This window comes from Pinus tabuliformis, chromosome 7, assembly GCF_031772625.1.
Source record: "Pinus tabuliformis cultivar Carrire ecotype Pingquan chromosome 7, CPIR1, whole genome shotgun sequence".
Lineage (NCBI taxonomy): Eukaryota > Viridiplantae > Streptophyta > Pinopsida > Pinales > Pinaceae > Pinus > Pinus tabuliformis.
The window spans coordinates 2,035,455,082-2,035,468,711 of record NC_142293.1 but is presented as its reverse complement, the minus strand read 5'-3'; positions in this window follow the sequence as shown (position 1 = coordinate 2,035,468,711).

The following is a 13,630-nucleotide window of genomic DNA, read 5'->3' as shown; positions in this document are numbered from 1 at the left end:
CATACCTTTAGTTTCCACAATGTAAATTTGTTCTTATTGGTGAACTTCTCCACCTCAAATTTAACATTTGTCATTTTAACCATTTCTTCCTACACACGCTCTTTCAAAATTCTTCTTCTAGGGTTTCCTTGTTTCAGCTAGGGTTTTTTCTGTAATAAATTTCCTGCTAGGGTTTCACCTTTTGTTTTCAACTGCTAGGGTTTCTTCTGATTCTTAAAAAATACATTTTCCCTTAATTTTACAGAAAATAAAAACTAGAGCTTTTTTTTGAAACCCTACTTCAAACTTATTGTTCACAGAAAAATTTCTTCAAAACACAATCTTCACAAAACCCCCAAAAATATTTACAACCAATTCTCCATAGAATTCCTTGTTCTTCCATAGAAAAAAAACTAAATTTCTGTAAATTTCTTTGGCAATATTTCAAAATAAAATACATCATGTGGTGGGACTCGAGGTTCTGACCTCCTTTAATTTCCAACAACACTCATTCACCTTATGCATGGCTTGGTTCTGTATATACAACTTCAGAACTACTCCTTTACTCGTTTGTCTTCTTCCCTAGTTCCAATTGAAATCCAACGAGTTGTTCCCTAACAACCCTTCAATTTAAGCCGTCATCCACTCCTCTTATGTGCTTCATAATTTAATGGTGGCAGCTTTATTCATCTACTCGCCCACTTGAATTCTCCCTTACGAGCTCCAGACATAGTTGACTGCTCCTCCAGGAATGCAACTCTCTCTCGTTTCAATCAACGGCGACTCTCTATCGTTTCAATTACCGGGTTTTGTTTAGAGCACATGCTTGACTCTAAATTCACTCCTCAATGTGCACGATAATTCAAAATAAAAACAATGGCTTTAAATGACTCATTATTACGTTGATGGGTTGGTTTTTTTGTTTTTTTAGTCACCCACAATCGCTGGTGCGACTTTGTCCTTACTCGACAGACTTTCAAATTTCTTTTGCTAGCAGACCATGATCCTCACGCTCCTTGCTCTGATACCAATGGTTGGTATTTGAGCCCATTAACATTTAAATAAGAAAGAAATACACAAGAAATAGAAACCGAATCACACAACAAGAACACAAAGAATTTATGTGGTAAAACCCTGACTGTGTGTCAAGGAAACCTCCATGGGGCAAAGGATTGGAATTCTTATTACTCTAGGTAAAAAATGACTCTCCAATATTACATCAAGCCTCTTGGGCAATCATCATTTTAATACAAATATTTTCTTACATAACTCCTTATGGTTACACAATTCCCTGAACGAAAAAACCATATTTACTAAAATAATTACATTATTAACATTAATTGTTGTCATTCTTTAACATTTTCAAAATTGCTTCAAGATAATTTACAACAAAGTAAACTGCAAATATTCAAAATAATTTTCATAAATAATGTTGCCATAATAAGAATTTTGATGTAATCATGTTTAAACACATTAAAATATTGGATATGTTCACACCAGAGGTTGAGAATTAAGACAAGTGGAATTTAATACGTTATACTTCATGTATACTAATGAAAAAATTACTCACAAAAATGATATACTTGCCAAACAAAATATCGTTTTTAGCCGATCTTTTTCCCAAATATTTTCGTTAAAACCAACACAAGTGCCATTTTCATCTAACCTTTCTCTCCCCAAAAAGTTTGTTAAAACAAAAGATACAAGGTTATAATTTTGGTTGACAATAAAATAAATATAAATTAAGTTTCATATTTCAGTGATATTCATAAAAAACGTCTTTTAAAAGAAAAATGTTACAACACTTTCATAATGAGATCAAATAACCCATCAGTTTCACATGATACTCATGGAAATTCGTTACTATAAACAACATGGCTTACGCTTGGTATGTTTCTCATCAGGATGCTGAATATCTATGTACACAATTCCACAAGTCATTTGATAATCGCATTGTAGCCATCTAACAAAATCCTCAAAATTCTTATAACCAAGGCTACAAAGGTATCAAACCACCAGACAACCTGCAATATGGTGGTAAATGAACGAAAGCAACTCTCATTTGAATTACTTCTTTTTCGACAAGATCTAAGGAATGACAAAGCATCATTTCCATTCTTCCATTAGAGCTTATTTTTGGTTATGAGATCAAGGGCCCCTCTACTGCAAATAATCATTAATCCTTAATCCTTCGAATCTAGGTGGAAAAATCTGGAGTATCTCTAAAAGCATAGTTCCACTTTTAAAGCCCGAATATTTAGAAAATTACATGAAAAAGAATCGTTATTTACAGCTAAAATGCTTCTACAAAGGACAATAAACAAAAATGTTTTATCTTCATATAAGTTGATCTAGAAAATGATGTAAACTATTCTTCTCCATCTATTGGAAATTGACAACTAATTAATGTAAATTTGGGTAAAATTGTATTAGTTGTTGACAAGTTAGTTTTATATTGAAACAACACTTATGTAACTGAGGAGGCTCATATAAAACTGATGAATGCCCGAACTATTGTAATGGAGAATCATTTATTGATTGAATAGAAATTCCAATCCCTTGCCCTGTGGATGTTTCCTTGACACCCTGTCAGGGTTTTACCACGTAAACCTTGAGTTTTTACTTGTGTGGTTGTATTCAGTTTCATTTTCTTTCTTGTTTAGAAACCTCTTGTAACTACAAATGGTATTAGAGCCAGGTTGAACCCTTTTTAGCTTTATAAGCTGCCCTCCAAAATCTTTCTTGAATTTATTCACTTCTCTGCCGTATCTTTCTTGTAAACGCATTCTAAGAGGATCATGGCACAGATAATTTGCTGCAGATCATGAATATCATCGGCCCTAATCGCTTTGCAGAGGCCTTGGACCTGGTTCAGCCATCTATCGTATTCTTCCTACAATTTCTGCATCTGTTGTCTTTGCTGATCATTGTTTGGAGGATTGAACTTCAATTTTTGTCGAAGCCATGATAGTGCGGGGGTTTCCATCGTCAAATGCAGTGTCTAAATGCAAATAATTGGCGACTGGAACCCAGTGCTCTCTGTGTGGACTTGAGCCTGCCGCGGACCCGTCAAGGAGTATTGTTGTGTCGTTGTTGGCTTGTCGAAGAGCCTACCGCCAGAGGAACAACCATCGAGGAGGAGCTGTTGCTGGCCTTGTCCAGAGCCTGGCTTATCGAAGAGCTTTCCACCAGAGGAATTCGATCAACACAAATAAGTCTGAGTATTTAAAAAAAAACAACAAAAATAAGAATTTGTTGCTGAGACACTAGTGAATTTGAAATTCTTTGGGGGTTGAAGTAATTTTTTTTTTTGGAAATTGAATTGTTTCATGTATATTTGAAGCAATAAATATGTGTAAAAGAAATAATGGGAAATAAATCAGGGTTTAAAAAAAAAAGGCAACAAAATTAAATTTTTTTGTTGAAAAGAAAGAAACCCTAGTTGAAGACAGAAATCAGGGTTTAGAAAAGGGGGCAACAAAATTAGGTTTTTTTTGTTGAAAAGAAAGAAACCCTAGTTGCTAGTTGAAGGCATATTGTGGAGAAATTCAACCCTAGAAGTAACAATTTAGAAGCAAATTAGAAAGAAATGGCTAAAATGATGAATGCAAAGTTCGAGGTGGAGAAATTCACCAGCAAGAACAACTTTTCTCTTTGGAAACTGAAAGTTAGGGATTTGCTGGTGCAACAAGGGTTGCACAAAGCTTTGGACGGGGCAAATAAGAAACCTGCTAGCATGAAAGATTCGGACTGGGAGGACTTGGATGCCCAAGCTCTCAATACCATCAGGTTATGCCTGGCAGATGAAGTTCTCTTCAACATTGTTAAAGAGAGTACAACTTTAGGCTTATGGAAAAAACTGGAAAAACTATATATGACAAAGTCGTTAACCAATAGAATTTATTTGAAAAAACAATTGTACAGTCTTTGAATGAAGGAGAGTTCAAAAGTTGCAGAGCATTTAAATGTTTTTAATACACTTATATGCCAATTATCAGATATGGAAGTTAAAATTTAGGAAGAAGACAAAGCTATAACCTTGTTGTGTTCTCTGCCCAAGTCATGGGACCACTTCGTAACTTTAATTAGTTTGAGCATCGCTGATTCTTTGAAATTTGAATTAGTTGTGGGAGCTCTCTTGTCTGAAGAAGTACGAAGGAAATCCAGTACTAAAACAGCTGCACTAGAAGCCATGATAGCTAAAGGATAGTCAAAGGAAAGAGGAGAAAAAACAAGGGGGTCTTCCAGATCTAAATCAAAGGGAAAGAAGTGTAAGGCAAAATGTTGGCACTGCAACAAAATTGGACACCTTAAGAAAGACTGTTGGAAATGAAAAGAGTCTGATAACCTGAAGAAGGAAGAAAATCAGGTTGATTCAGGTATGACAAATGAAGTTTTATTTGCTGAAGAATTATGTATGATAGATGAAACTTTACCTGTATGTAATGTCTCTCAGGGTTTTGAAAGTTGGCTGTTAGACTCTGGTGCTTCTCATCACATGTGTCCACACAGAAATTGGTTTACTTCATATGAAGATGTAAATGGTATTTCTATGTTTATGGGTAATAATGTATCATGTCAGACTATTGGGATGGGAACTATCAAGATTAAAATGTATGATAACACAATTAAAACATTAACTAGTGTTAGACATGTACCTAAATTGAAGAAAAATTTGATTTCTTTGGGAGTGTTGGATTCGGATGGTTATAAGTTTACAAGTTAGAATGGAGTGCTGAAAGTCTCTAAAGGCGCCCTAGTTGTTATGAAAGTAGAAAAGGTCGGAAATCTTTACAGACTCAAAGGAAGTACTTAGGTCAGTGAAGCAGCGATTGTGTCAGAAAAAGAAGAAGAAGGTACTCGCCTATGGCATCAACAATTGGGTCACATGAGCGAGAAAGGTCTTCAGGTACTGATGAAATGTAAATCACTTCCTGATCTGAAATCTTTGAAGTTGGATTTCTGTAAACATTGTGTGTATGGAAAACAGTGTAAACAAAGATTTAAAACTGGAAATCATAACAGTAAAGATATTTTAGACTATATTCATTCTGATCTGTGGGGACCATCTCCTGTTGTATCATATGGAGGTGCTCTATATTTTTTAACGTTTATTGATGATTTCTCCCATAAAGTTTGGGTCTTTATGCTGAAAAAGAAAGCTGATGTATTCAATATCTTTAAACAATTTAAAGAAATGGTAGAGAAAAGAACAGGAAAATCAATTAAATGTTTAAGAACTGACAATGGTAGTGAATTTACTTAATAGAATTTGAACAATATTGTAAGGATTAAGGAATTGTTAAACACAAAATTGCTGTTTATACTCCTCAGCAAAATGGTGTTGCTGAACATATGAATCAGAATCTTATGGAAAGAGCCAGAAGCATGATCAGCAATGCTAACCTACAAAAGGAGTTGTGGGCAGAAGCAATATTCACTGCGTGTTATTTAGTTAATAGATCACCTTCAGTAGCAATTAAATGTAAAATTCCTGAAGAAGTTTGGTCAGGTCAGTCTTGTGATTATTCACATTTAAGGATATTTGGTTGTGATTCTTATGCTCTTATTCCTAAAAATCAACGTTCAAAATTAGATCCAAAATCGAAATGTTATGTCTTTGTTGGGTATGACTATGCAGTGAAAGGGTACAGGTTGTAGGATCCTACGTCATGAAAGATAGTCATTAGCAGAGATGTAAAATTTGATGAATCTTCTCTGTTAAAATCAAATGTTGAAAGAATTGAATAGGAACAGGTATCGCCAAATCAACAAATTCAGTTGGAGGCTAGACCTTTTGGTGAAAGTCAAAAGGAAGAAGAGACTTCTGGAGGAAAAGGTGTTGAAGATACAAAGGAAGTTGTTGAAGTTTCTGAACCAGTTCAGCAACCAGTCACTCTAAGAAGGTCTACAAGGGAAAGAAAAACTCCCAAAAGGTATGAAGATTCTGCTTCATCTTTTGCTTTGATTACTGAAGATGGGGAACCTTCTTGTTATCAGGAAGCAGTAGATGATACAGATAATAAAAAATGGAAAATGACTATGGAAGAAGAAATGGATTCCTTAGCCAAGAACAATACCTAGGATCTTGTAGAACTTCCTGAAGGGAGAAGTGTTGTTGGATGCAAATGGGTCTTCAAACTGAAACAGAAAGTTGATGGAAGTATCGAAAGGTATAAGGTGAGACTGGTAGCAAAAGGGTATTCTCAGGTTGAAGGTATCGACTTTCATGATATTTTTTCACTAGTTGTAAAACTTGTTTCTATTTGTACTGTGTTGGCACTAACTGCATTACTTAACCTTGAGTTAGAACAATTAGATGCTAAAACAACTTTTCTACATGGTGATTTGAATGAAGAGTTATATATGGAACAACCAGAAGGTTTTGTACAAGGTCACAATAGAAGATTAGTTTTCAAGCTCAGGAAATCATTGTATGGTCTGAGGCAGTCTCCCAGCCAATGGTACAAGAAGTTTGACTCCTTCATGGTGATCTAGAATTAGAAGTGAGTATGATCATTGTGTATACTTTAAGAGTTTCAATGACATATTCATTATCTTAGCTTTGTATGTTGACGATATGCTTATTGCAAGCAAAAGCATGGAAGAGATCAACAGGTTAAAGGCTTAGCTCTCTAGGACGTTTGATATGAAGGATCTTGGAGCAACAAAACATATCTTGGGCATGGAGATACATAGAGACAGGAAAAATGGTAAGCTTTGGTTATCACAGCAGAAGTATGTGGACAAAGTACTTGAAAAGTTCTGTATGAACAATGTGAAACTTGTTAATGTTCCATTAGCTTCCCATTTTAAGCTTTCTTCGGTTTTGAGTCCTAGAACTGATGAAGAAAAGCACTATATGTCTCATGTACCATATGAAAATGTTGTAGGCAACTTAATGTATGTGATGGTATCTACAAGACTTGACATTTAACATGCAGTTGGAGTTGTCAGTAGGTTCATGGCAAATCCAGGTGAAGAACATTGGCGAGCAGTGAAATGGGTGCTTTGATATCTAAGAGGCACAAGTGATTATTGCATCATATTGAATGGTAGTGAAGGATCAGTTTGCAGATATGTAGATGATGATTATGCAGGTGATTTGGACAAAAGAAGATCTACTACAGGTTATGTCTTTGCTCTTACAGGTGGAGCAATTAGTTGGATGTCAAAGCTTCAAGAAACAACGGCGTTGTCCACTGCTGAAGCAAAATATATAGCTGCTTCAGATGCCAATAAAGAAGCAATCTGGTTAAAGGGTCTACTTGATGAGATTGGAAGGACGCAGGAGAAAGTGAATGTACTTTGTGACAGTCAGAGTGCTATTCACTTGGCTACAAATCCTGCTTATCATAGCAGAACCAAGCACATTGATGTAAGGTATCATTTTCTGAGACATGTGATCGATGGTGGAAAAGTAGCTCTTCAAAAGGTCCATACATAGGAGAATTGTGCAGACATATTCACAAAGCCAGTTACAGTAGAGAAGCTACGATGGTGTTTAGCTTCTCTTGGCTTGCAGAAGAGATGATGAATGGGCATGGGCAAGGGATTAGGAAAATTGTTGTCAAGGTGGAGTTTGTTGGAAATTGACAACTAATTAATGTAAATTTGGGTAAAATTGTATTAGTTATTGACAAGTTAGTTTTATACCGAAACAACAGTTATGTAACTGAGGAGGCTCATATAAAACTGATGAATGCCTGAACTATTGTAATGGAGAATCATTTATTGATTGAATAGAAATTCCAATCCCTTGCCCCGTGGATGTTTCCTTGACACCCTGTCAGGGTTTTACCATGTAAATCTTGAGTTTTTACTTGTGTGGTTGTATTCAGTTTCATTTTCTTTATTTTTTAGTAACCTCTTGTAACGACACCATATTTTATGTGTTTGCATGCTGCTGATTTGATATAAATTTGTCAAGTTGAGCTCTCTTTCCAATAGTACGCAGAAAAATCTGCCAAATTGTTCCAAGCATATTTACTTCTTTGAACATGTGTATGCAGCAGTCATCTGAAAATTCCCTTGAGCTATTGAACAAAGTTAAAGCCCAAAACATCGAAAGTTAAGCCAAAATGAAAGAATTTTATGATTATCATTTTTAGACAAAATCCTATCCATCCTCCAGATAGACCATTACACATCCATCTGATCATCACTTCTCTTCACTAGAATCACAGAATCACACTTAAGAAATCATGTTGCCTTTTGATTAATGTAATATCAAGAAAGTTTTGTGCCACATAGAATGATCTATCTAGATTCAATTCTACTATTCAGATTCATGTTTTCCATGAAGATGGCCTCATTATTTGCATGGAAAACAAAATCCTATCCATCCTCTAGATAGACCATTACACATTCATCTGATCATCACTTCTCTTCACTAGAATCAAAATTAAGAAATCACGTCGTCTTTTGATTAATGGGATATCAAGAAATTTTTGTGCCACATAGAATGATCTATCTAGATTCAATTCTACCATTCAGATTCATGTTTTCCATCAATATGGCCTCATTATTTGCATGGAAAACAAAATCATCATCTTGATAGGTAGAGCTCACAGTTGGATTCCTGCCATAATCAAACTTCAGATTTCCTACAGAAGTGTCTAATTTATGCATGCTGCCATACTTCTCATTTCTACTTTCACCAGAGTTTCTTGTAGAATACAGACAAGTTGAAGCTCTCAACAACGCTAGGGTTATGCGTTATGTTACACAAACAACTACTATCAGAGCACCAACTACAATTGATACCATTGATGCTTTTTACAAGGCCAGTTTTGTTGTCAAAGATGCTTGCATGGCCATTGATTTCCACTTCCTACAATATTTTTGGAATGGGATGCTTAAAAATCTACTAAAATTGAAGAGAAATCGTGCAAACTAAATTTCGTAGGGATTGAAACCTACAATTAAGGACAATCTTGAAGCTTGGAGTAACTTAGATTACCTCATCAAAAGTTTTCTTTTAACTTTCTTATTAGTGATGATGTTTTTTAAATTTTCCCTCCCAAACTAATGGTGCTCATCAAGCTTAGTTTCCCATTGCAACCAAGGAAGGACCACACCATCAGTTTCTGCTGATACATGAATCTGTTAGGTATTGTTTAAGCCATTTGCATTAACATCTCCTATATTTGTAATATCTATTAGTATTCTTTCATAATCTTTGTTTGCTTTTGTCTTTATGCAATGAGCAAGTGCAAGATGGTGTTCTTCCTCAAAAGATCAAAATTCCTAGTCATCAAAATTTGATATCTTTATAAACTCATCAAAGTACTTTTGTGCTTCTCCATTCAAGCTGTTAGGTCCCTATAATACTATTGTAGCCCCTTGGTGAGTCTCAAAATTGTCTTCCATCTTCATCCATATTTCCATCATTTCATAATTATCTAGCCTAAAACCCTACATCAAGTAATCATCTTCATGATCATATGGGTTAGAATAATCATTTTCCAAAGTTATTTATTTTATGTATTATTAATTGAATTTATGATTAAAAACTAGGAAATTAACATGGTTTCATTTATATATGTGTGTGTGTGTGTTATGATTTTTGTGACATGTGTAGGCTTATTTGGAGGTTCTAGAAGGATCTTACTTGGCCTCCCAAGAATAAATTCGAATTTCAACTCAAGAGGTGGACCATATTCCAAAGAGAAAGATCATGGAGATCTTGATGTGTCATGGGATTTGTATTTAGTATTTAGGGATAAGTTGAGATAAGTATGGATCTCGTAGGTATTTAAGGGATTTACATTTATTGAGACAGTATCCCTAATTCATGTATAAATAAGAAGAACATCCTTCAAAGGAAGCCAACAATTGTCAGTTATTCATTAAAATCAGATTTATGATTGTTCATTCAACATGAATAATATCATTTTCTAGCAATTATGAGTTATGAATGTTGCTTGATTCTTAAGGAGTGATAGCTGTTCATGTGTGCTCATTGAGAAATGGAGGGATCACCATCAACAACAATTCACATACATCTGTAACATAGTTTAATTTATGTTATTTCCTTTCATGCACGCATGATTTGCTTTCTGCAAGTGTGTTTTTTTATGTGAAGATTGATTTCCTTTAAGTATCTAGTTTTTATGTGAGAAGGACAACCATGACCTCCTAAGTTAGGAGCCTCTTCTCCATGAGCTAGACTGAAACAAGATTTACTTTCTTATATTCTTTCTTTCCTTCTTTCTTGGATGCTTGGAAATGTTATTATAGAAAGATTGTGGAAGGACAAAACATTACTCTTGAACAAGAGACTCTTCTCTATCTTCTAAAATAAACTAATTTTATTGATCAAACATTTTTATGCTTTCATAAAATAGATTCGAATATTTTCTTTTCAAAATAGCTTAGATTTGTAATATGCATTTCCATTATTTGCATCTAAACAACTACTTCCTACACTAGTTTAATCTAAGGTTCCATATACTTTGGTTTGCTTCTAAGTTACCAATTCAGATTGATAAATAAATGAATGCTCTAATCTAACTCAATAAATTAGACCAACATTTTGGCGTCGTTGCCGGGGAAGCAAACTTAGATGTAAGCTAGTTAGGAGGATTGTTTAGGAATCATTTTTCATTTAGGGTCATTTTCATTTAGGGTTAACTGCATTTAGGCATTTTCATTTAAGTTTATTTTGCATTTGCATATAGAAAACATAGAAATAAAACAAAACATCCACAAATAAAAAAACCTCATTCACTAAAAAAAAAAAAAACAAAAACACAATAAAAATCCAATTGCAACAACAAGATCTAAAGAGCTTTGTGCTATGACAGTTGAAGAAGATCAAAAACCTAAAGATCACATTCAAATTTGGTCTCAATTAGTTATTAGGCTACAATTTTTAACATCAAATCTTCATAATCATGTCCAATGATTCAATAGGTTTTTTTTTCAAACTTAGATTTGAGTTTACTCATGATCATGTGACGCAAATGGATGCATTGGAAATTCTCTTATACTTAAGAAAATGTTTCATTTCTTTTTCAATAAGATATGGCTAACAAATAAAAACAAGTTTTTGTGATGTTTTCATTTCAATTGCAATTCTATTTTATTAGTGGTGCAATAAGATCCACCCAGCTCACTAATATTTTGCAAGAGGATGAAGAAAGAGAAGGAAAATTTAAGAAAAGAGGAGAATAGATAGAGTTTTGAGAGCCACAATATGAATTTAGAGATCAAATCCATGTGTTTTGCTTTTTAAATTTCACATTCCAATTGAATAAAAAGCTTCAATATTGTTGAGTATGCTCTCTTATTGAACTCTCTGTGATCTGGAGGATCAGAAAAGACAATTGAACAAAGTTAGTATTAGAATTTTGCAATAAAAAATGAAAAATAAATCTAAATTTTCAATCAAAAGTACAATTACAAACCTTTCGAAAGATCAAACATAAAAAATAATACCTCCAATGGATCTAGCACCATCAAAAACCCCAATTTTGACTCTTTTTGCACTTCATTTGGTGAAAAAATGAGAAAGATATGATTCTTTTAAGTTTTTACCCAATTCTGCTGTTAATGAGCCTACAAATCGACCCAAACCCGAATGGCACCCCAGAAATAGGGAACAGTGCGAGAATATGGCCTTGCCGACCAGTGGGAAAATTTGTGGGACCGTTAAAACGACACCCAAAATCTGCGCCCGTGGTCATATAGAGGGTTATACAACCGGGGCTAGGGCTTAGCCCCAACCCCTTTCCACAAAATGCACCCTTTAAATTTAAATATTAAATTCTTGGTTTCATTGTACATGAAACATTTTAGGACAGTGGGTAAAATCAATTAGGTTGTGGGAATGAGGTTGTAGGTTAAATTCTTGTAAAGGAAATTTTTATCTTCATGGTAATTTTGGTCACCACGAGGGTGCCACGTGGCAACCAATGGTTGGTCCATGTGGCACTTCCTCATTGGCCCATCTTAACCACACATTGCCCAATAAAAATTTTCCATGTGTCAACCAACCAACAAGCGACAAGTGTCAACCTCACATTGGCCAATAAGGTACAGTCAACTTGCACAGTCAACTTTCCACATCATCACTCTGCCACATCATCACTATCCAGTCACCACTCTACCATGTCATCACTGCCCAATCACCACTCTACCATGTCAGCACAACCCTATCACACTGCCACGTGGTATCCTCAGGTTCTGCCACGTGGCACTCCCTGGTGCTGCCACGTGGCACCCCTCATCATTTTTGCCATTTTTCATAAAAAATTCAAATAGCCATAACTTTTTCATAAAACGTCAGATTTCAGTGAAACGAAGTGCGTTGGATTCAAAATGATGAGATATATGGTTTGGAATTGGTTTCAATCCGATCCAAGAATTTTATTTTTTATTTTTGAACATTTTCTTGATTTACAAGATCATGTACAAGGGAGGAGCGCTCAATAAAGAGAAAAATGCAGTTACAGGATTTAACTTTCATAAAAACACTATAAATATTTAAAACCCAACCACGATTAAAAAAACCACCATTTGAGTCCTAATTGCAGGTTGTAAAGTAGCAATGCAGTGAAACGATCTATGTTTTTGGTAGCTGTAGAATCGACACAATTCAGTAGCTTATGCAAAATTGATTTATGATCTATTGTCGAAGAATTAAGTGTATGGAGAAGATGTTTAAAGATTAAAATTGGTAAGAGACAGGTAAAAGTGCATTAAATTTTTCTTGAATTTGTCTCTTGAATTTGTTTTATTAGTACTATTTCTGTGTTTTTTTTGTATATATCAGATGAAGAGAGACTGATCACCTCTCTCTCTTGATAAAATTACATTTCATTGCAGAAAAAGTACTAAGTTTTTGTAGGTTCTAGGAAGATAAACAGATGACCATAAGCAAAATAGTGTCTCTCAAAGACCACATTTCTTTCAAAAAGAACATGATCAAAGCAACAAGCATGAGCACATGATTTTGGATAAAGAATGTCAAATCAGATCTGTCACACCATTTGAAAGCTTCTCAGATACCAGTTTTACTATCGCATTCCTACTCATTCAGTCAATAAAATCTTCATTTCATTTTCCTTCACAGTCATTATACTCTCTTGCCTCGCTTTCACTAACCTGTAACCCAACAATAAAACCATTCAAATCCCCTACAAAGCTGATTCATTTCATTTCCCTTTTTCATTTTGTCAAATAAACCTTGATCCACTACAAAATTTTTCATCCATAGTTCTTCAAAAATTATTGTTTTTTTTGCTCGTGTTAGATGATGGAGGATTCATTAATGCCTCCCTTCTAACAAGTCTTGGCCTATCGAAATCAACACATTATCTAGGTTCAAGGTTAGAGTCCTTATTAGTACCTTGAGTCTTGTATGCATTAATGACAAGTTCTCTCGCTGATAATCATGGGAATACATCAATGTCCCTTGATCGTTAGATCTTGCAAGTGGCTCGACATCAACTCATCTATTCACACTTCACAAGATGTACTTAGGTACCTTGGCACTCGTTGACATTAATGGCAAGTTTGCCTCGCATTGGTTAACAACATTCATTAATGGCAGGTAATCCAATGACTTCTCTTCATGCTAGACATCAACACATTTATTCGCATGACTATAATTGTACCATCAGGTTGTTATCACTCCAAAATTTCC